The 20,546-nt window shown below is 40.7% G+C and overlaps 1 pseudogene; it reads right to left on the minus strand.

Annotated features, from left to right (window-relative positions):
• Positions 1-1,964: 1,964 nt before the first annotated feature.
• On the minus strand, positions 1,965-7,221 carry LOC138080691 (cytochrome b-c1 complex subunit 7 pseudogene; annotated as a pseudogene).
• Between the last annotated feature and the right edge of the window lie 13,325 nt (positions 7,222-20,546).

Below are 20,546 nucleotides of genomic sequence, written 5' to 3' on the forward strand. Positions count from 1 at the left end.
AGCTGAAGGCCCCAACAAGAACTCTTGCTGGAGAGATCCCTTAGGGTTTGGGTTGTCCAGTCTCTCTCATTGCAGCTGGCCCAGGTTAGCATCTAGAGGAGAGTTGGGTTTGATGGAGGTGAGCTTAAGGTTCTAGTTATTCATCTCTAAGGTGCAAGCACATTACGTTTTCAAAAAAACAGACGAGAAAGCTGTCTCTGTGGGGATGCTTTGTAGTGCAAGCACACACAGAGAAACCACACTCCATCTCTAAGTGACTGTCCTGGTCTCTCTGATACTTTGTCACTATTCAGGCCCAAACTTCATTCATTGCAAGGTCAGAGCAAGCCCTTTACTTCTGCATTCAGGGTCCTCCTTGAGAGAAAGCCAGCCTATCTTTCCACCTCAGTCTCTGACACTTTCTATACTGTGTTTTAGCCACATCAGTTCCTGGGTTTGCCTCCTTTTTTGCAGTCGTTTTCTCAAGGCACTTAAGGCTTTGTGCCTTGTAGGAAGTTATTCGAATGGTTGTATGATACTCCAGACTAGGTTTAAAAATTCCTGAAAGCGCTTTGGCTTGTATGTTTTTAGTAGTGGTAGGTGTTCAAGTACTCAGTGAAGAAAGTAGCCCTAGACTGTTTCAAAGAGCTTTCTGAGCACCCCGTCAGGCACACTGAGCGCTAGTTATCTGCCTTCCCCACCACACCCAGAGCCACTCTATAACCAAGACTGTGCAGAGTCTCTTGGATTGAAAAGATAAGCACGTTTGTTTCTTACTCCTGTGGTGATGCTCTCCTCCACTCTTTGTGTAGGATTTCTTCTTCTTTTAACCAAAAATTTTGAGCTTTTTGCCACGCTCACTAGAAAAAGAAAATCAGATGCTCTTCCACTGTTAGTGGAGATGTATTAATCCCTTTGTGTTTGACAGTTTTCATCATTAAACAAAAAATCTTCGAAAGTTTTAATGTATATGTCAAGACGAAACCTTTAAAAATTTAAGTGAATTTTAAAATTTATATTTTAAAGATTTGAAAATTTACTCATTGCTAATCAGGTGGTTAGAGAAGGAAATGGCAATCCACTCCAGTATTCTTGCTTGGAGAGTCCCAGGGACAGAGGAGCCTGGTGGGCTGCCATCTATGGGGTCATGCAGAGTCAGAGACGACTGAAGTGACTTAGCATGCATGCATGCACTGGAGAAGGCAATGGCACCCCACTCCAGTAATTTTGCCTGGAAAATCCCATGGATGGAGGAGCCTGGTAGGCTGCAGTCCATGGGGATGCTAAGAGTCGGACACGACTGAACAACTTCACTTTCACTTTTCACTTTCATGCATTGGAGAAGGAAATGACAACCCACTCCAGTGTTCTTGCCTGGAGAATCCCAGGGATGGGGGAGCCTGGTGGGCTGCCGTCTATGGGGTCACACAGAGTCGGACACGACTGAAGCAACTTAGCAGCAGCAGCAGCAGCAGCAATCAGGTGATTACATAACTAAGATTTGTAATGATAGCTCTACTTTTAAAAACCTGTGGCTGATTCATTTTGATGTTTGGCGGAAATCAATTCAGTACCGTAAAGCAATTATCCTTCAATTAAAAATGAAAGGAAAAAAAAACCAGTGTTGATATTTCATTTGAATTACTTTTTTTGGTTTAATTTTTTTAATTGGAGGAAAATTAATGTTGTGTTGGTTTTTGCCATACAACTTAAAAAAAATTTTTATTTCAAGTTTTTATTTTCCTGTACCGAGTCTGAGTTGTGGCATGCAGACTCTTAGTATCAGTGTGTGGGATCTAGTTCCCTGACCAGAGATGGAACCCGGGCCCCCTGCACTTAGCCATTGGACCACAGGGAAATACCTTGAATAACTTTTTTTAAATTGTAATAAATATGTATTTAAAGTAATACATTACAGCCTAAATAGTTCTACATTGTACATAAATATTTGATAACAGCTGTATCCACAGATTTAGACTACTAAATTATTTCTCGGCTCGTTCTTCTCTCCCTTTTCTTTCCCTAATCACCTCTTTCAGAGGTGGCTCAGGGTAGAATTTACCCTCCTCATGTTCTGTGCCCTGCGGTTTAGGCAGAATCCGCTGCCTCACGTGGCTGTCCACTGCTCTCTTAATGCAAGCTCTGTCGTCATAAAGGTTCTCAGGAAGCCTTCTTAGGGCCTTTTTTACATCGTCATTCTCATATATTGCATCATCTTGCGTTAAGCCCAGTTGTTTGAACCCGGCAGCAGTGTGATACCCTTTTTAAATACCCTCCGGCCACCTGCTTGATGCCGAAATGCCACCAACTGCTCGCCATGTGGACCTGAGACCCTTGAATTACTTTTTAAAGACATTTCTAGATAGCATGGAAAGAAGGTGAATATAGTAGTGGTTTATATAAAGTAGGGGTTTAATTCGTGAAGTAATTTTAAAATTTGAGTTTGTTCTTTAGCTATTACAATCATGTGCCAAGTAGATAATATAAAGCAGCGTATATTGTTTGAAGCTTTGGTAAGATCTTCCTAAATAGGTCTTAAAATGTCCTATGTGTCTAGTTGTTTCATTAGGCAACCTGAATTTTGAGTAAATTTGTAGACTCTTGAACCTTGTAATCTGCAAAGAGTAAGCTTAGCTATAACAGGCGTAAATCATTGTGATTTGCATAATTTATTTATTCTGCATAAATACTGTACTCACATAGTACAACTGCTGTCCTGGAAGTCAGATTTTGATTGTCTGAGTATTTGTGGGGCTAGAGGAGGTTTTAGGGTTATGTTTGTGTTTAGATTTAATTTCAGGGGTAAGTTAAGATTTATGGTGAGCAGTGCACAGAATGTTTTATTTACTTTTTCCCAGCTTATGAATAAAAACAGCATCTGAATCTGATCTTTAGGAACCAAGTTCAGAAAATATGGTATTCTATTTTGATTGTTTCTCTTAATTGTACCTTATTTCTGTTTATTTGCAAATTGTGTATTTAAGACATTAGCATATTTGATACCCTGTGATTGGACATATTTAACTTTCTATTAGACTGATGCTTTCAGGTTTTTGGACTCTGAAATCAGGAGCCACATATGACCTGTCTTTTGTTCAAAGTACTAACTGACTACACTCTTATGTTTCCATTACATGAAACGCACATCTCTGGCTTACTTGAGAGGAAATGCTTCTAAGAATTAGGCATGCTTCACTTCTGTGGCAGGCTGTTTACTTCTTCATTCAGCAATTAATACATAAATTCAGTCTTTTTTCCAAAATATTAATCAAATGTATATGATGTGCTATGAAGTATAGCAGGTAATGCTGAACAAAAGAGAAACATTTCTTTTCCTTGCACTCAAAGTACCTTAGAATCTAGTAGGCGAGAAAACTGTGAAATCAGGTGACTAGAGTACCAGGTGATAAACACCGTGGAGCCCTAAGCCCAGCCCATGGACAAGATGCATGATTGCCAGAATCTTCCCTACCCCCTTTATTTTGCCAAGTTAGCCAGATGAAGTGGTCTGTTGTTCAGATGCTAAGTTGTGTCCAACTCTTCTGTGACACCATGGACTGTAGCCCGCCAGGCTGCTCTGTCCATGTAATTTTCCAGGCGTGCGTACAGCAGTGGCTTGCCATTTCCTTCTCCAGGGTATCTTCCCAACTCCGGGATCGAACCTGGGTCTGCTGCATTGGCAGGCAGGTCCTTTACTTCTGAGCCACCTGGGAAGCCCATAGAATTGTCTAGGAATAGTGACTAAAAATGTTCTTGGTACTAGGAACAACTCTGACAAAAGCTCAGAGTAAAGAGAGCACTCAGGGCATTAGAAAGACTAGTATGTTAAAACTTAATGGCAACCAAAACCCAGATCACAAAAACTCTCATTTTGGATCAGAACATTTTTCTTCTGCCATTTACTTCAATGAGAAGATGAGAAATGACTGCAAACTTATTGTCTGAGTCCCCATCTCTTTTAACAGAAATATTTATTTTAGAAAGTTTGAATTATATGTAACTATCAAAAATGAAAAATCTTTCATAAGGTTATTTTTTTTATCATTTTGTAACTATAATTTTAGATTATTTTCCCTGTGCATCTTTAATTTTATAAAGTAGAAATGATACTGAATATGCTGCTTTGCAACTGATACTTTGCACTTAATATGAAAGTTACATTAATTGTCCTTCATATCTTTGGGTTCCTTATAAAATATGCATTTTAATCATCATATAGTATTCTGACATGAAACGTTATTTATTTATAGAACGCCTATTATTGGCAATGTAAGGTTCTAATTTTTGCAACCTTAAATGTTGCTGCAATAGAATGTATTTTATTTAAACCTTTGATTAAATCTATGATTATTTCCCTAGGGTAATAAAAAGTATTTCCGTTCTTCTGTGCTCGTCTTTTTTGTAGATATGAGCTGCTTGTTTATCACCACCATGCCTGAAAATCATTCCAGCCCTGATGACATGATGTCTTAAATCTAAATCTTTAGATCTCCGGCATTTAGAGCACTGCTCTCCAAGACACCTGCTTGAAGAGCTCGGTTTGGCAGTGATTCTCATTACATTCATATAAGTAAAAGCATAAGTTACAATAGATGATTTGTGGCTGGACATGAAATGTAAGGCTAGTGTTATGTGTTGATATACATGTGAAACAATTGTATCCAGTTTTTTTTTGTTTTTTTTTTTAGAATATCCACATGTCTAGAAATGTTTTATCCAGGGAATTTTTTTTTTTAACAGAAGAATTCAGTCTGTTTTTAGGGAATGTTCTTTAGCTGCAGGTTTAAATAAACTTTTGGTCTGTGATTCAGAATGTATCTTTTTTGAAATTTAATATTTTTTTTCATCTTTTGGTCATGCTACACAGCATGTGGGATCTTAGCTCCCTGACCAGGGCTTGAATCCACACCCCCTGTGTCGGCAGCATGGAGTCCCGATCACTGAACAACCAGGCAAGTCTCCAGAATATATCTTATTAGATAAATACCTCCAGAGTTAACAATCGAAAGAAAAACTGGAATTAAGTCAGCATTTTTTTCTTAAAGATGTCAAGAGGAAAATTTTGTATAGAACCAAGGAGGAGATCCTTAGATCTACTGGAGGTTTTATTTTTCGTAGATTTTTATGCTGAAGTCCTGTTATCTTCACCTGCTCATCCTGTTTGTAACTTAGGCCCCAGCATCATACCCAGTAAATACTTGCCCCCCCCAAAGAAAACCACTTAAAAATAATGTGTTTATTGAGACATAATTCACATACCATGCAGTTTACCTACTTGATGGTGGTGGTTTAGTTATTAAGTTGTGCTCGACTCTTGCGACCCTCGTGAACTGTAGCCTGCCAGGCTCCTCTGTCCGTGGGATTCTCCAGGCAAGAAAACTGGAGTGGGTTGCCATTTCCTTCTCCAGGGGAATCTTCCTGACTCAGGAAGGAAAACCCAGGTCTCCTGCATTGCAGGCAGATTCTATACCGACTGAGCTGTGAGGAAAGGACAAAATTTACCTACTTAGGATGTTGGGGTTTTTTTTTTTTTTTTGGTTTCAGTGAGTTTTAACATATTTGGAGTTGTGTAATCATCACCACAGTCAAAGTTAGAACATTTTTATTACCTCAGCAAGAAATTTCTACCCTTTAACTATCACCCATCCCCCAACACTGCCAACCCTCTGTAGCTGCGGACAGCTTCTGGTGTACTTTGTCTTTGAATTTGCCTATTTGTATTTCATACAAATGGAATCATACTGTATGTGGTATCTTATGTCTTTCATGCAATAATATTTTAAGGATTTGTCCCTATTTTGCCAAACAATACTTCACTGTATGTAGTATGTATCACATTTTTGTTTATCCATTTATCAGTTGATGGAGCAAATACTTTATAATATCTAGATGCGTTTGTGTAGGTTTGTATTGCAAAGGTAAAAACTAAGAAGTCAAGTTGCGAGATCCCAAACTGGAGAGGCCTTCAGAGTTTGTTACTGGTGAAAGCATATTAGAGAAGTTTAGAATTCAGTGTGCAAGGTGGTTGGGTCTAAGGAAGAATATCCCATCATCAGTACATCCTTTCAGTCTTGTTGGATGCTTCTTAAATCTGCTCCTGTCTTCATGTGTCTGATAAATTTATCTAAGCGACATCTTTTGTTTGGTAGCACATCACCACTACCATCCCCTAACATAAGCAACAAAGGAGTATCTTTAAAAATGTCATTTTCTCTCAGGAGTCCAAAATCCTTAACACAGGCTGCCCAGCTATCTCACATTAGGCCCTTGCTGCCTTCCTCTCACATCTCCCCCTCCTAGTCTATGATACTGATTTTGTGCTTAATAAAGGATAACGGAATCCTTTCTGAAGTTTTTATGTGGGTACCCTGATGCTGGGAAAGACTGAAGCAGGAGGAGAAGGAGGCAACAGAGGATGAGATGGTTGGATGACATCACTGACTCAATGGACATGAGTTTGAGCAAACTCTGGGAGATAGTGAAGGACAGGGAAGCCTGGCGTGCTACAGTCCATGGTGTTGCAAAGAGTTAGATGCAGCGGAGTCAGTGAACAATAACAGTCCTCAATTTCAGCTTTCATCACTCTTAAGAACTGTGTGCTAAGGATCCCTTTTGGAGCCTGGTGAAATAGAAACATCTCATGAGCTCTGGGGTGTGCTGTGCATCAGAAATGTGCTTGTTTCCTTTGAACCTCTTCCCTGCAAATTGGAGATGATAACTTGCAAGTTGTCGTGAAACTTAAGAAGATGATATGTGAATGTATCTGGTGCATAATATGTGCTTAATAAACTATGTCCTTTTCATTTTTCATTTGGATTTTTGTTTGAATGTAGTGGTTTAGGTGAGTTTGATATCCCCCCTTCTCTCTCTCTCTCTCTCTTTTTGTTGGGGGGGGGGCTGAAAAGAGGGATTGATACATTATGATGATTGCCTGCAGTTTTAGGATTTTTTTCCTTCTAAAATCGGTATCTTTGTCTCTGAATCCTGGTTTTGTGAAATCTCTGGAATTTCATTAGTGCTTCTATATTGTGCCAACCAGCATTACTTCCTCGGGTCCCTGCCTATAAAAAAGCAATCTATCATTTATTGCCTTTTTTCCTAAAACATTTACATCTTTTTATGTTTATTATTTCCTCATTTTGTGAGTAATTGTTGTTCATTTAAAAACCAGGAAACTTCAGAAAATAGAGAAATAGGGAGAAGATAAAATTCAGTTGTAATCCACTTACCTGCTGTGGTCATTGTGGTTTATGGTTTTCTAGACTTTATTCTTTGCAAAAACACATATATGTGCCCATAGTTTTTGAAAAAGAAGTTGGATGGTACTGTATGTTCAGTTTTCCGCTTGCCAGTGGGGGTGTTTGTCAATGTTGTTATTATGCATGTGTACAGATTTGCATGTGTACAAATTATTACGCATGTGTACATCAAGAATGCCCTTGTAGGGGAGTACCATGATAGCTGTCACCAGTCCTCTTTGAATGGACATTTAGGTTGTATCTAACTTTGGGTCATTATAAACAGTGCTGGCTTTGATTTTGAAGTCACGACAATTCTGATAAGCTTTTTACCTCCTGAGTTAACAGTAATTTCCCTGAGGTTTAATGTCAGATCCAGTTCAAACCTGCCCCTCTTACCTTTCACAGACCTTTTGTAATGTTCGCACCCACAGGACAGTACTCTCTGTTCATGTTCATCTTTGGCTGGTTAATTTGGTGCTTGTGTTCTAGTTTCTTCATATCCCTGCTTCCGTTTACCTTGACAAAATGGTGTATCTTCACTTTGGCACATACTGCTGTCATATCTGAGCTGTAACTTTTTAATAATTAATACTTCATATTAGTTAACATCTCTTTCCATTTTGGCATGGATCCTTAGGATAAAATTCATGAATTCATTTCCGTTATATTTTCTACCACCTTATCTAACATTGGGGTTTATTTAAATGCCTGATTTTATTAATCTGAGAGAGAGTGCTGTGTGTCTATGTGCTCAGTCACAGAGTTGTGTCCGATTCTTTGTGACCCCATGGACTGAAGCCGACTAGCTCCTCAGTCTTTGGGGTCTTCCAGGCAAGAATACTAGAGTGGGTTTCCATTTTCTCATCCAGGGGGGTCTTCCCAGCCCAGGGATTGAACTTGTATCTCCTCCATTGGCAGGTGGATTCTTTATCGCTGAGCCACCTGGGAATCCCAAAGAGAGCACTTGCTTTCTTCCAAATGAAAGATTGAGTGGAGTGGTTTGTATTGAGCAGGACAATCAAAAGACACATATTTATAGTAAATTACCTGTTGCCCTAAACTGGGATATTCTTAAGGTAATTTTTCATCCTGTATTGTTTTCCTCTTTTTAGGTGGTTTTTTTTTTTTTTTTTTTTTCTTGGTGTATAGCCAGTTGATTAGGAGAAGGCAATGGCACCCCACTCCAGTACTCTTGCCTGGAAAATCCCATGGATGGAGAAGCCTGGTAGGCTGCAGTCCATGGGGTTTCAAAGAGTTGGACACGACTGAGTGACTTCACTTCCCCTTTTCACTTTCATGCCTTGGAGAAGGAAATGGCAACCCACTCCAGTGTTCTTGCCTGGAGAATCCCAGGGACGGGGGAGCCTGGTGGGCTGCCGTCTCTGGGGTCGCACAGAGTCGGACATGACTGAAGTGACTTAGCAGCAGCAGCAGCAGCAGCAGTAGCAGCAGTTGATTATGTCCTTAAGCGTTAGCCATTTAAAATAATTTTAATATGACGCTTTGTAAATTGTTGAAGTAAAAGTTGTTAGTTGCTCAGTTGTGTCCAACTCTTTGCGACCCCATGGACTATAGCCCATCAGGCTTGCCTGTCTGTGGGATTTCCTAGGCAAGAATACTGGACTGGGTAGCCATTCCCTTCTCCTGGAGATCTTCCTGACCCAGGGATTGAACCTGCATTGCAGGCAGATTCTTTACCATCTGAGCCAATAGGGAATCCGAGTCATATTGTATATTCGAGAGCCCTGGTTGTTAAACTGGAGAACACATCTGAGCCACATGGCGATCTCTTTCATCACAGACTTCTGGGCCTTCCCCCAAGGTTTTCTGACTCTGTGCATCACATACACAGCCTGAGAACCAGCCTTTCTAATAAGTCTCCAGGTGATGCTGATGCTGCTGGTCCTGAGACTGTTCTTTGAGAATAGAACATAGAAATAATTTTTGTATTAACTAACTATACTCTTTGTAATTATCTATAGTCTTTTTCTCTTTATGCCAGTACACATGGCATATATAACTGAGCACGTTTTAGTAGAACCGTCTGTTGTTTCAAAAGGAAACAGAACCCCTTGTTGGCAAAATACAGAAGAATTACTGGATACAGAGCTATAGCCTGGTGTGAGTGAGACCAGTAGGCAAGGCATCCAGAGTCCTAGACCTGGATTCTGTGGGCTGTAGTTTCCTTGCATCTTGTAGAGTCTTGGTTCACTTGCAGGAAAAAAAGTGATTGCTGCTAAATTTCTCCTGTCCCTTCACCTCCTGAATGTGCAGGCAAATCCTCAAAGTGTTTTTTCAACAGGTTCACAATGTCAGTTCAGTTCAGTCGCTCAGTCATGTCTGACTCTTTGTGACCCCATGGACTGCAGCACGCCAAGCCTCCCTGTCCATCACCAGCTCCTGGAGCCTACTCAAGCTCATGTCCATTGAGTGATGTCCATGGTGATGCCATTGAACCATCTCATCCTCTGTCGTCCCCTTCTCCTCCTGCCTTCAGTCTTTCCCAGCATCAGGGTCTTTTCAAATGAGTCAGTTCTTCATATCAGGTAGCCTAAGGATTGGAGTTTCAGCTTTAGCATCAGTCCTTCCAATGAATATTCAGGACTGATTTCCTTTAGGATGGACTGGTTGGATATCCTTGCTGTCCATGGGGCTCTCAAGAGTCTTCTCCAACACCACAGTTCAAGAGCATCAATTCTTCGGTGCTCAGCTTTCTTTATAGTCCGACTCTCACATCCATACATGACTACTAGAAAAACCATAGCTTTGACTTTGTTGGCAAAGTAATGTCTCTGCTTTTTAATATGCTGTCTAGGTTGGTCATAGCTTTTCATCCAGGGAGCAAGCATCTTTTAATTTCATGGCTGCAATCACCATCTGCAGTGATTTTGGAGCCCAAGAAAATAAAGTCTGTCACTGTTCCCATTGTTTCCTCATCAATTTTCCATGAAGTGATGGGACTGGATACCATGATCTTCATTTTTTGAATGTTGAGTTTTAAGCCAACTTTTTCACTCTCCTCTCTCACTTTCATCAAGAGGCTCTTTAGATCTTCTTTGCTTTCTGCCATAAGTGTGGTATCATCTGCATATCTGAGGTTATTGATATTTCTCCTGGCAATCTTGGTTCCAGCTTGTGCTTCATCCAGCCCAGCATGTCAGATATCTCAATTAAGAAATGCTTATCTGTTTTTAATAAATGTTCAAAGTTGCTTTAATAGAGGCATTCTTTTAAGGTTTGGATGAGTTAATACCTTGAAATCAGATACTTCAAATGACTTTGAGAATCAGAGCTGCAGGCAAGTGATGGTCTATATGTCAGGTCTTTAAGAATATAAGGTTGAAGAATTGAGACACATGTACCTCAATGTTCATTTTAGCACTGTTTACAATAGCTAGGACATGGAAGCAACCTAGATATCCATCGGCAGATGAATGGATAAGGAAGCTGTGGTACATATACACAGTGGAATATTACTCATCTATAAAAAGGAACACATTTGAGTCAGTTCTATTGAGATGGATAAACCTGGAGCCTATCATACAGAGTGAAGTAAGTCAGAAAGTGAAGTGAAGTTGCTTAGTTGTGCCCAACTCTTTGTGACCCCATGGGTAGTAGCCTGCACCAAGCTCCTCCGTCCATGGGGTTTTCAAGGCAAGAGTACTGGAGTGGGTTGCCATTTCCTTCTCCAGAAAGATAGAGACAAATACTGTATATTAACACATATATGTGGAATTTATTAAGATGATACTGATGATCCTACATGCAGGGCAGCAAAGGAGACATAGATGTGAAGAACAGACTTTTGTACTCAGTGGGAGAAGGGGAGGGTGGGATAATTTGAGAGAATAGTATTTAAACATATACATTACCATATGTAAAATAGATGACCAATGCAGGTTCGATGCATGGAGCAGGACACCCAAAGTTGGTGCTCTGGGACAGCCCAGAGCAATAGGGTGGTGCGGAAGGAGGAAGGGGCATTCAGGATGGGGAGTACACAGGTATACCTATGGCTGATTCATGTTGCTGTATGCCAAAAGCCATCACAATATTATAAAGTAATTATCCTCCAATTAAAATAAATAAATTTAAAAATTTAAAAAAAGAATATAAGGCTGAGCCTAGAAGAAAGGAGGAGGTGAGACAGAAATTCTTAAATAATGAGAATTGAAATGGATTCATTGCATCCAGCATTATTCAGTATGTAATTCTCTGGTTCCTTCTTGGCTATAACTAGTAGTGGTTACACTTAGGAGCATTTAGTGGCAATTTAGGCCTTTGCGTTTGAAGTTCTTTCTCTCTGTTAGCTGAGATGGGGGAGATGTATATGGCCTTTTCTGGCAGGCACGGTATTTGTATTTGGATAGAAAGGATAAACTATTCGAAAAAGCACAAGAGGATCACTTGGCATGCGGGTGAGTGAACGCTGAGGCTACAGCGTCATGTGGCAGCTGATAACAGAGTACAGAATAGGATGAACAGGAAGTTTCCGCTAAGCATTTCAGCCTCTCATGTTTAGACTTGGTGAAAAGGTGGCTGGCTGATTTCAGCCCGAGATGCTTCGCTTACCCTGCAGAGACAAGTCTGCTCCTCTAAGCCTGTCACCATCAGTTGAAATTTAAAAAAAGTTTTTAGAAAGCCTTTTTGACCCATTATTGTGTTCCCTCTCATCCCTTGTTTGATGACATGATATGTGTGGTTATCTTTTCTTGTCAGCAACTGGGAGAAAAATTTCAACAGAGTGAGAAACCTTAAGGCACAGAAAATGTTTGCCTGAAGTGTTCCCCAGTAGACATGGGCATGTGCTGAAAGAGAGGGGGCAGAAAGGCTTTTTGTTGAGAGTGACAGGTAGGTAGAATGACCGAAGTTTAGCTTCAATCCTTTCATTGATATTGGAATGTCGTCAACCTTCATATGACACTGCCATGTTCAACTGTGTGATCTGGAGAGCTGTAGCTTGTACTGCTGTGGTGAGTGTGTGTGTGTACAGTGTAAACATTTTATGAACTGCAGTGTCTGAGCCATCCGTCTGTCTGGGCAGGAATCTCCCTTGATAGTAAAAAGAACAGCAATCAGGACAGAATTGGTCAATGCGGCATGTCTAATGGTGGGAAGATATTTGAAGGACTCACTATAGACACAATAGTCTCTCTAAATAGCCTCTTTGCACCCGGAGTCTTATTGCAAACAGGTTCATTAAGGAGAGACATTCTGACACACAGCATCACAGTAATGAAAGTAGCTCTGTTTTTCTAATATTGTATCTTGCCACTTCAGTTATGCTGCTAGTACAAGATTTCCCTTGTGTTGTTGTATATTTCTCCTGAAGAAGAATCAGTCTTCATAGAATATACAATTATTTTGTACAGGAATGTATAACTCATACCTAAGATCCAGTTCTCCCTGTTTATGTGCACTAGTGCAAAAATAATTGGCAAACACATCTTCCAGACCAAAAGATTCCAGCACCTTCAATTTGTTGGGCTGGAAGATGTTGAACTGGAGTTATAATAAACTTTAAAAAAATGTGTAATGTTCAAAATGGATTTGTGATCAATCATAAAAGAAAAAAAAATATTAGCACAGTTTCCCATGAGGTGTAATTTTTTTTTCCTAGGGTTTTAGCCAACTCCAGCATAGTATCTGTTCAAAGAGAAGGAAAATGCAAAAGGTTTTCATCCACCCAGCTTTACATATAACTACAATATGATGACTTAAGCTATTGGATTTTCTGCCTGTTAATGTACAGCATGAACATTATGAACATGGAAAAAAAAGGTTATATTGGTTTAAAAGTGGATATGGAAAATTTAATGTGCTCAAGTGGGAACAATGGCATATTAAAAAAAAACACTCATGACACAGATCTAATAATTCACTTGCCCCTGTAGGAGAAAGGGTATCAGCTCTGATGCTGGCTCATAGTTTATTTTTATATACACCCTTGGTCCCTGCAGTATACCCCGTGTGTGGGTTCCAGAGAAAAGAAAGAAAATAACCTGTAGGGAAATCAGCCTTGGAAACCTTTCATTAAATACATTGTGCTCTGTATTGTGTCGTTCACAGAATCTTCAAGAAATAAAGAAGGGAAAAATCTCTTATCAGTCTGCATGTGCGAAATATTATATTTGAATACTATCATTTGTTTTAAGATTAAGGCTGAGGCTGCAAACATATTAGTTATTATTCACTTACATCTGGTAGATGGTGTAATAGGGATTTAAAAATTCTTTTTTTTCCATTTCTAGTCCCCATTTTTCTTTCTGCCTTCCTCTTCCCCCACAGACAATGGCAGAGATACCACTTAAGCTTAAAATGATTCTGGCTGCATTATTTTCACGTTCGAAATGTTGCCTCCTTATAGAGGACTGGGGTGGTGAGGATAATAAACTTCAGGGTTAAAATTCTTGCTGAAGTTTTATCTGTCATTTAACAAAAGATGCATTTCTAGGGAAAATTGAAGAAAGTGTTAAATATATCCTTTCATGAGAAAAATATACACGGTAGAGGTGTTAACTGTGAAGAGTGACACCTTTATCAAGTTGAGTGTCCTTTGGAGTGAGGCTTTGTCTTGTCATTATAGTTCAGGTACTGCTGTTGGTGGGCCTTTAAAAATCTGTAAACGTCTTATCTTTTTTGCTGACTATTCATGCAGGATGTGCTAGGCAGGCCAACTGTGACACGTATTCTGCCCATGCTTGTAGCTGTCTCCTGGACGAAAATGAACACACATTTTAGACCTAAACCTTGGGTGCCATGTAACAGTATTTAGCGAGCTTCTGGGATGGCAGATCCTAGGAGTTGACCTCAGATATCCAGAAGCACTCTGTCCTCCACAGTCTGTTGGAAGATTTCTTATTTCAGAAGTAGCTTGTGTTGAAAAATCTTGCTTTAAGGATAGAGCATCATTAGCACCAGGATTTTCTCAGCACCACAACGAGCTTCTGTATCCAGGAAGCTCTTTTCACGTGACAGGAGTGAAAGGTCCTGTCATGAGGCAGGCATTCTGTGGGATGCTTTGTATGAATCATCATCTGGCCTTCACATGAAGCTGCTGACGTGGCGGCTGCTTCTCTCCCTTTTGCAGACGAGGAAACCATGTCACTAAGAAGGGACAGTGCTGGGTTTTTTCAGATCTAAGCCTGATCCTGTTGCCAAGGTCATACCCTTTACCATTATTTGAAATCACATCCTAAGCTGTGTGCTCTCCCTTGGCGCTCAGGCCTGTATAGTGACCGCTTCCTGTCCTTTGGGTTTATCATCGACCCTGCCACCTACTAGCCAGGTGACTCTGTTGGCCCTTTCCCTGTCAGTGAAATGAGAGAGAGTGGTCCCCTTATTTAGCCTTGTTGAAGTACACATACATGCTATTTACCGGTCATCTTCTTTATGCCAGGTGCTGTGCTAGAACCTCGAGTCCAGCAGGGACATGGACAGACATGGTCCCTGCCCCGCGGAAGCTTGCAGGCCTGTGGGAGTGTCAGGACACTGAAATGCTTTACAGAATTCCTTAGTTACGTGCTGCCTGTCTCAACCATACATAGATGTTAAACTGACTTCAAGTTAAAGCTACCCATCTAAACAGATATTGGACTTTTCCTATGGGTCATACTCAAAGAAACCTTGCTTTCCTTGCATCACTTGGATGCAAAACTTTTTGCGTAAATCCTCTTCCGTTCTTCCCCACTGCAGGTTTCTGAAGAATCAGAAACCTGGGAGTTTGCCTCCTGTCTCTTTCTCAGCCTCCCCCACTTCTCTCCTCACTTCCACTGTCTCCCTGTGCTTCCATTCCTGTTTTTTAACATTTGTTTATTTGGCTGCCCTGGGTCAGAGTTGCTGCCTGAGAGATCTTCACTGCCCTGTAGCATGTAGGATCTTAATTCTCTGACCAGGGATCGAACCCGAGTTCCCTGCATTGCAAGGGGGACTCTTAACTACTGGGGTGCCAGGGAAGTCCCGCCCTCATTTCTTAGTGTTCTGCTTGCCACCGTTCTCTAAGTTTTCAAATCCTAGATCAACCCCTCCTTCAAATCCTAGCTCAGTCTTCACTACTTCAAGTCACACTCCTCTTGTGATGTTCTTTTAAAAACATGAATCCCGATTTTACATTTATCTTTGCTGTGTGGACAATCTGTTTTCTCCAACTAGACTGAAAGCTCCCTCAGAGGAGGGACTTTGTCTCTCTAATATCTATCCCAGGCACAAGTCTGTTTTCAAATAGTGAATTAAGATGGATTTTTTTCCCCCTCATCTTCTTCTGTAACAGTGCTTTCAGCTCTAGTATTTGTTTTATTCTACCTACATGTCCAATAGACCAATTGAACCAAAGAGTAAACATAGCTTCCCAACTCTGCATTTCCTCCTTTCTCTAATTCTTTAAAATTTTTTATTTTATTGAAGCATAGTTGATTTACACTATTGTGTTAGCTTCTGCTGTATAGCAAACTGATTCAGTTATGGATACATACTATATATATATATATATACATTCTTTTTTGTATTCTTTTCCATTCTGGCTTATCATAGGATACTGAATATAGTTCCCTGTGCCGTACAGTAGGACCTTGTTGTTTAATCTGTTCTCTAATATTAAAAATGCGTGCATGCATGCTAAGTCACAGTTGTGTCCGACTCTTTGTGACCAGGCTCCTCTGTGTATCTGATAATCCCTAACTAGTCCATCCCTCTCTAATTCTTAATGTCTCCATTGTTTTCATCAAACTAGAGAGCCTGAGTTCCTCCCACTTCCTCCAGCCCTCCCCTGTGACCTTGTCAGGAGAAGATTCCCTGCGATTTCTGATCACTTCTACACCCTCCTTGTCACCTCTGGGTGTGAGCTCTGATTTCCTTGCTAAAATCACATAACTGATCTTTTCACCTCCTGCCCTAAATGAGTAATCCTGCCAAAACACAGATCTGCCCGTGGCAGGTCTTAAAAGCCTTTGCTGGTGAAATGATACCGTGTCTGGGATTTACTTTAAAATTATCCAGCGGAGGAGGGAGGTTAAGGGGATTAGGCGAGGGCAGGTGAAACAAGACTGACCCAGCACTGCTCATTGCTGAAGTTGGTGGTGTGGTTCACGGGGGCTTGTTACACTATTTGCACTTGTATATGTTTGAAAAGATAAATCATAAAATTAAAAAATAGAACACTGCAAACTTAGGGTGTGCACCATGTAAACTGACCTCCTTGGCAGAGCACACGATGGTCTCATGGTCCCTCCCCTGGGCTCCTTTAGCCTGTCATCTCCCTCAACTCTGGTGGCTGACGATTCTGCAGTCGTCACTCCGCAGGCGTCCCTGCCCTCAGCATTGATCTCCCAAAGGGCTCAGCTCTACTTCTCTCTGGCCCACTTTGTTAGCCTGATTGGGATCTTCTCCCCTATCCTTTTGATGGACCATCCTTAGAGCCCAGGGTTATTTCATTGGTAGCTCAGCTGGTAAAGAATCTGCTTACAATTCAGGAGACGCCGGTTCAATTCCTGGGTTGGGAAGATTCCCTGGAGAAAGGATAGGCTACCCACTCCAGTATTCATGGGCTTCCCTGGTGTTTCAGACAGTAAAGAATCCACGTGCAATGCAGGAGACCTGGGCTGGGAAGATCCGCTGGAGAAGGGAATGGCTACCCACTCCAGTATTCTGGCCTGGAGAATTCCATGGACTGTACACTCCATGGGGTGGAAAAGAATTGGACAACCCTGAGCGACTTTCACTTTCTTCTGGAGCCCATCATGTTCTTACTTTGTGCATAGGCTATCCCTCTTCTCACTGAGGACTGCCCCAACCAAGAAGATCTCCACTTCCCCGCCTCCAATTTTCAGTTCAGTGAATGTTCATTACTTGCCTGTTGAGTGTCAGGCAGCTAATGGATGCTTGAGATTAAATCAAATAGTTACTTCTGGCTTGTAATATTGGAGAAGGAAATAGCAACCCACTCCAGTATTCTTGCCTGGAGAACCCCATGGACGGAGGAGCCTGGTATGGAGAGAACCCACCTGCCGGCATTTTGGGCTAAGTTTGGCAGTGGTTTCCATCTGTCCTCTTCACTCACAGATCATCCCAGACTTCTCCAGGAGTAAGGTGCGTATTATGAAGAGATGCATAAGTAAACTGTGCTATACAAATGCAAGGCTCAGTTCAGTTCCGTTCAGTCGCTCAGTCGTGTCTGCCTCTTTGCGACCCCATGAACCGCAGTACGCCAGGCCTCACTGTCCATCACCATCACCAACTCCCGGAATTCACCCAAACCCATGTGCGTCGAGTCGCTGATGCCATCCAACCATCTCATCCTCTGTCGTCCCCTTCTCCTCCTGCCCTCAATCTTTCCCAGCATCAGGGTCTTTTCAAATGAGTCAGCTCTTTGCATCAGGTGGCCAAAGTATTGGAGTTTCAGCTTCAGCATTAGTCCTTCCAATGAACACCCTGGACTGATCTCCTTTAGGATGGACTGGTTGGATCTCCTTGCAGTCCAAGGGACTCAAGAGAGTCTTCTCCAACACCACAGTTCAAAAGCATCGATTCTTTGGTGCTCAGCTTTCTTTATAGTGCAATTCTCACATCCATACATGACCACTGGTAAAACCATAGCCTTGACTAGACGGACCTTTGTTGGCAAAGTAATGTCTCTCTCTGCCTTTTAATATGCTGTCTAGGTTGGTCATAACTTTCCTTCCAAGGAGTAAGCGTCAAATACAAGGTAGCCAAATACTATTAGCTTCTGAAGATAAATTCCTTTGCTCAGCTTTTTGTCTCTTTTTAAAGGTGACTTTTAAAACTGTCAGGCTCTGCATTTATACTTAAGAAGTCTCCCTCCCTCCCCTGATCCACTCTAGAAGCGGGATTGGGAAGCTGTTTTTTCGGGATGACACAGCCAGCCTTCTGCCAGAGCCCATCCAAAGGTCCTTGCACTGAGCTCAAGTGAGCAGAAAAGTAATCCTATCCCTAGCCTTTATAATGTATCTTCACTTTTTCCTGGCCACTTGATTACTTCAAACACCAGTAGGACTCTTGAGCCCAGAGGTGAAAGTAGAACAGATATAAAGGATTTGAGAAATCCGGTTTTTGTGGCTTGGAGAAATAAAAGACCAAGGTATGAGTTAATCCCTGTTCTCAAACATATGAAATAATTTTACCTGGAAGGTGGTACCAGCTGTTAGCCATTTGAGTGAGAACAAACAAAAGGACTTCGGTTGCAGCTGGAGGGATTTTAGGTAGAAATTTTTCGTTAAGTGGGTCTGGGTGGGAACTCGGTTCCCATCCCAGTAGATTGTTGATTAAGGTCCAGCATGGAGGGCAGTAAGGTGGATTTGAGGAATTTCAGTATCCTCAAAATCAGGCTTCATGATTACAAAATCAGCAGCTGTGAATGCCCTTCGTGCCCAGAGCTGCAGAGGTAGGGTTCCCCTCATTCCTCACACCTTCCCCCAAGTTGAAAGAAATTAGCTTCAATTAAAGCAAATAGTGATGGATGGCTACAGAGATAAATATAATACATTGCACAGCAGAAACTGCATTAAAAGAACATTAATTTGGGACAGAAAGCACTGAAGGTGAAAAAATTCACAGTTAAGGTTGAAAAGTGATATTGCTTACGTCTCTGCTAATGTGTCGACCTAACAGGACACATTAAGAAATTATGAGGGTGCTCTGTTGTGCTAAGAAGTAAGTTTTTTGACCTGACAAACTCAGCTTAATCCATGGTTTCATTGCCCAGCTTTATTTAAGGCATTGTCCGCAAATGATTATAGCCCATGGGAAAAAAAACCTGTTACTTTTACCGGGAGAATTTTGGTGTTTGTTTAAGTATCAAGTTTTGGAGGGGGCCAGGTGGCGATTCTGGGACTCTTTGCATTTCAATACCTGAGCATATTTTAGTTTTTCTTAAGTCAGTAATTTTTTTGAAAGGCACTAGTTTTATTTTTTAAACTGAAATATTAGTAATAACTTGATAATAGTTTAATGTTGAATATTATATTTTTGTATGTTTTTGAAAGCAAAATTTCGCTTTTATTCTTTGTTCCAGGGGTGAGTTTTTGCTGCTGAAGAGTAGATCTGAAATTTCATGTGTACTTTAAGAAAGTTGTTGCCTTATAGGGCCCATTTTCAGGATCAAATCCAGTCACAGTTTTAATTTATACAATCACATCGTAATACTAGAAATCCTCCTTAAAGTTTTTATCTCATAAGACCTATTTGTTTACTATGTTTTTTTGGTGTGTGTATATATACATGTGTGTTCCTCATATCAGGGAAAAAAATCTCTCAAATGGGTCTGAATGTAGACTATAACTGGAGTAAATATGTATAGTAGAACTTGCATAATACAAAAGCTAATTCTTAGTTTTTTGTTTTTGTCTTTTTGAGTTCAAGGAGGTCCTTTATTGACCATAAGCTGATTTGTGAAGGAGGACAGTGAAAATTAACCTCTTTCTGAAATCACTGAGCCGTGAAGAACCAATCAAACAGCAAATTTAGATGCCAAATGTTACTGTTGTGTCTTTAAAGCAGAAAGAGAATTTTTTTTTTAATTAAGTAAAGTACTTTTAAGTATATACAGGTAAATGAAATCACCAACTTGTATACTTCTACAGTAATAACATAGATGGGTTAAAAATGTCCTCTTGGTGGGACTTCCTCAGTGGTCACAGTGTGGGGGGTCAGGTTTGATCTCCCGTCAGGGAACTAGATCCTACATGCTGCCACTAAGAGTTTGCATGCCGCAACCAAAAATCCCGCATGCCAGAAGGTAAAAAAGATGATGTGTTTCAACTAAGACCTGGTGCAGCCAAATAAATAAAGTGAAAAAAAGTATCATATTAGTCATTTAAGGAAGCAAATCCAAGCCACAATTATTATAGAAGTTTTCTATTTTTGTTATATTAAGGGTGAATAGGAGTTTATGAAATTGCCCTAAGTGCAGTGGTTATTAGCCAACATAATTTATTGCATACTGACCTAGGTGATATTAATTTGGATGTGTGGCAGGAATATACTCATGGCCTAATCACAGATTTTAGGTTGAGCTTCCTCCTAGATCAGTGAGTTTGTGCTTCCAATTAATTAAAGAAAAAGTTCAGGAGGCCAAAAATTTAGAGAGAGAGAGAAGGGAGGTGAAATTTAGGTCACTTTTTTCTGATTGTTATTCTGGGACACCATGCATAGTCTGTTTCTTAGTACAGAAAAATGACATCTGTAAGCCCATTTGGAGTTTTAAATGTAATATAAATGTAGTGCATCATCACAAGTATGCAAACACATTTTAAAACAGGGTATTGTATGGAAGTAATTACTGGCAGGGAGTGAGCTACACACCCCGAAGAATGG

Source organism: Capricornis sumatraensis, chromosome 6, assembly GCF_032405125.1.
Source record: "Capricornis sumatraensis isolate serow.1 chromosome 6, serow.2, whole genome shotgun sequence".
Classification (NCBI taxonomy): Eukaryota; Metazoa; Chordata; class Mammalia; order Artiodactyla; family Bovidae; genus Capricornis; species Capricornis sumatraensis.